The following is a 3,502-nucleotide window of genomic DNA, read 5'->3' on the forward strand; positions in this document are numbered from 1 at the left end:
TTTACAGAAAACACAGACACAGACCAATACTACTACAGACCTACTCTTCGATTCCCACCACCGACTGGAGCACAAGCTAGGGGTCATGAGAACACTGCACCACAGAGCGGAAAACATACCAACAAGCGCCCAAGCCAGAGAGAAGGAACAAAACCACCTGAAGGGGGCACTTACAGCCTGTGGATACCCTAAATGGACCTTTGTGAAAACAGCCACAAGATCCAAGAAGAACAAAACTACAGGGGATGAAGAAAAGAAGGTCAAACGCAACAACATTGTGATTCCATACGTGTCTGGAGTATCAGAGAAACTCAGGAGGATTTTCAACAAACACAACATCCCTGTGTTTTTTAAACCCAAGAACACACTAAGACAGATGCTGGTCCACCCCAAAGACCGCACACCCAAACACAAGAAAAGCAATCTAGTGTATGCGGCCCAATGCCGTGAGGAATGCACAGACCTGTATATTGGGGAGACTAAACCACTACACAAACGCATGGCTCAACACAGAAGGGCCAACTCCTCAGGTCAAGACTCTGCAGTCTACTTACATCTGAAGGACAGAGGACACTCGTTTGAGGACCACCAGGTGCACATTTTAGACAGCGAAGATGGATGGTTTGAAAGAGGTGTCAAGGAAGCCATCTAAACCCGGGCTGAGAAATGGTCATTGAACAGGGGAGGGGGTCTACGCCACAATTAATCCCCCATTTACAATGTTGTCCTTTCATCACTTCCCAGGAAACTGGGAAACTCAACAAATGTAACCTATTGGCCTCAGGTGAAGATGCCAACGATGGTCGTTCAGTCTTGGCCATGGGTAGTCCTTACGACCGTAACGACTGTCGTTACAACAACAAGGAACACTAACGAACCAGCAGTATCAACGATCTGGCAAACGACCCCACTGAGGTTAAATAGCTGAGTTTCCCTGCCAGTCCCAGTATCTTCAGCCAAGTCCAGTTGCCCTTGACTTTAACCTTCGTTGGATAACTATGACCTGGATGAGAATCTTCACAGACACAAAGGCTAACATGTAGCAGTCCTACTACATCTTTTCCTGTCTTCCCAGGTCAATGGTACTTCACTGTCCTCATTTACTCCTCTCACAGAGAGCAAAGTATCAGAACTCTTGACCCGGAGCCTCCCACTACATGCCCACTGGAGCCGATTTCTACCAATCTACTCCAAGCCATATCTCACATGTGATAAATACTTCTCTGGCTATGGGAACCTTCCCAACCACTTTGAAAAGGGCTTGGGTCACACCTTTGCTGAAAAAGCCCTGCCTCGACCCTACTCAAGTTAAGAACTATGTTTTTAAACCTGTCCTGCCCAGCAGCCTGGTATAGAGTATGAAGATCTGGATACGATGTTGTGCCAGACAGATTTTACTTTAACAAGAGCCATGAGAGCTGGAATAATAACAATTAATTTAAATAAGTAACTGAAAGAAAAGCATCAAGAATAAGTCTACCAGGGACAACCTAAATTTGTTTCTGTGTGTGTCTATATGTGAGACTGTGTGTGTCTGTGTGCGTGTGGGTGAATGTGTCTATATGTGTGTGCCACCACCGCGGAACGAACAACCAAACTGCCAAAATGTCACGCAATCATCATATCGTATCCTGTGCGTGAGGCAGAGCAAACGAGAGAGAGCAAGCCAGCGGAGAAAAACACTACAGCAAGTCCCAGCCCAGTAGTATACGCACCGTGCACGCCACCGTGCACGCCACCGTGCACCTGCCAATAAAAGTCCACTGTTCCCCCAACCGCCAAAAAAGTGAAGGCTGCCAGCGCCAGCCAACATCTCACATGCACAGCACGCCCTCCTATCGCCGTGCAACGCCAGCCAAACTAGCAACGAGACAAAATCAACTAGCTCAGATGCATGTCGCCACCAACCCACCAACACGTCAAGGGCTGAGAACACCAGACACAAGCCCAGAACAAACCGGAGCACAGCTCCGCCCTGCAGACACACTGCACATCCCGACAAAGAACTTTAATACTTCAGTCTCCAGAGAAGTCCGACAACCAGCCAACAGACCAGGAGGCAGAGTCGCAGTCTAACACACTTCTCTGCTCCTCCATTTCAGGAGTTACTTAGTGAAAATCCTATAGTGACGGTGTCTGCCCCCCGACCATCGAAATTACTTAAATCAAAGGTAAACAGAAGAGGAGCTGTACATAAAAACCTCATAAAAATTAAAACCACAAGAGCAATAGTGCAAACGAATAGGAGAGTTAAATGTGGACACTCTCTGTCTCTCTCTTCTAAAGGTGTACTAGTAAATGAAATAATATCAGATTATGATCTTGATTTATTTGGTCTTACTGAAACCTGGCTGGGTGATGGAGAATATGTTAGCCTAAATGAATCCACCCCTCCCAGTCATATTAATACTCACATTCCTCGAGGCACAGGCCGAGGAGGTGGAGTTGCAGCTATCTTTGACTCTAGCCTACTAATCAGCTCTAAGCCTAAACTAAACTATAACTCATTTGAAAGCCTTGTTTTTGGTCTTTTGCACCCAAGTTGGAAATCACTGCAACCAATTCTCTTCATTATAGTGTACCGAGCACCTGGCCCGTACTCTAAATTCTTATCTGAATTTGCAGAGTTTTTGTCAACTTTAGTCCTTAAAACGGACAAAGTTATTATTGTAGGGGATTTTAATATTCACGTGGACGTTGAGAATGACAGCTTCAGTACTGCGTTTATCTCTCTGTTAGATTCCATCGGCTTCTCTCAGAGTGTTCATGAACCGACTCACTGTTTTAACCACACCCTCGACCTTGTTTTGGTGTATGGTATTGAAATTGAACATTTAGTGGTGTTCCCACAGAATCCCTCTTTGTCCGACCACTGTTTGATAACTTTGGAGTTTGTATTGCTGAACTACTCGCCATTGGGCAAAAATTTCTATACAAGATGTCTGTCTGATAGTGCTGTAGCTAAATTTAAGGATGCGATTCCATCAGCTCTAAATTCATTATCAAGTCACAAAGTCACAAAACAGAGGACTCCTATGCTAATTTCAGTCCCTCCCAAATCGATCATCTTGTTGATACTGCTGCAGGCTCGCTGCGAATGACACTCGACTCTGTAGCCCCTCTAAAAAATAAAATAATAAAACAAAGACGGTTAGCTCCATGGTATAACACTGAAACTCGCAAATTAAAGCAAATATCGCGGAAACTTGAGAGGAATTGGCGTTCCACCAAACTGGAAAATTCTCGTTTAATTTGGCAAGATAGTCTTAAAACTTATAGGAAGGCCCTCCGTAATGCCAGAGCAGCGTACTACTCGTCATTAATAGAGGAAAATAGGAACAACCCCAGGTTTCTTTTCAGCACTGTAGCCAGGCTGACAGAGAGTCACAGCTCTATTGAGCCAAGTATTCCCATAGCTCTCAGTAGTTACGACTTCATGAGCTTCTTTAATGATAAAATTCTAGCTATTAGAGACAAAATTCACCAAGACCTGCCCTCAACT

Source organism: Micropterus dolomieu, linkage group LG07 (assembly GCF_021292245.1).
Source record: "Micropterus dolomieu isolate WLL.071019.BEF.003 ecotype Adirondacks linkage group LG07, ASM2129224v1, whole genome shotgun sequence".
Classification (NCBI taxonomy): Eukaryota; Metazoa; Chordata; class Actinopteri; order Centrarchiformes; family Centrarchidae; genus Micropterus; species Micropterus dolomieu.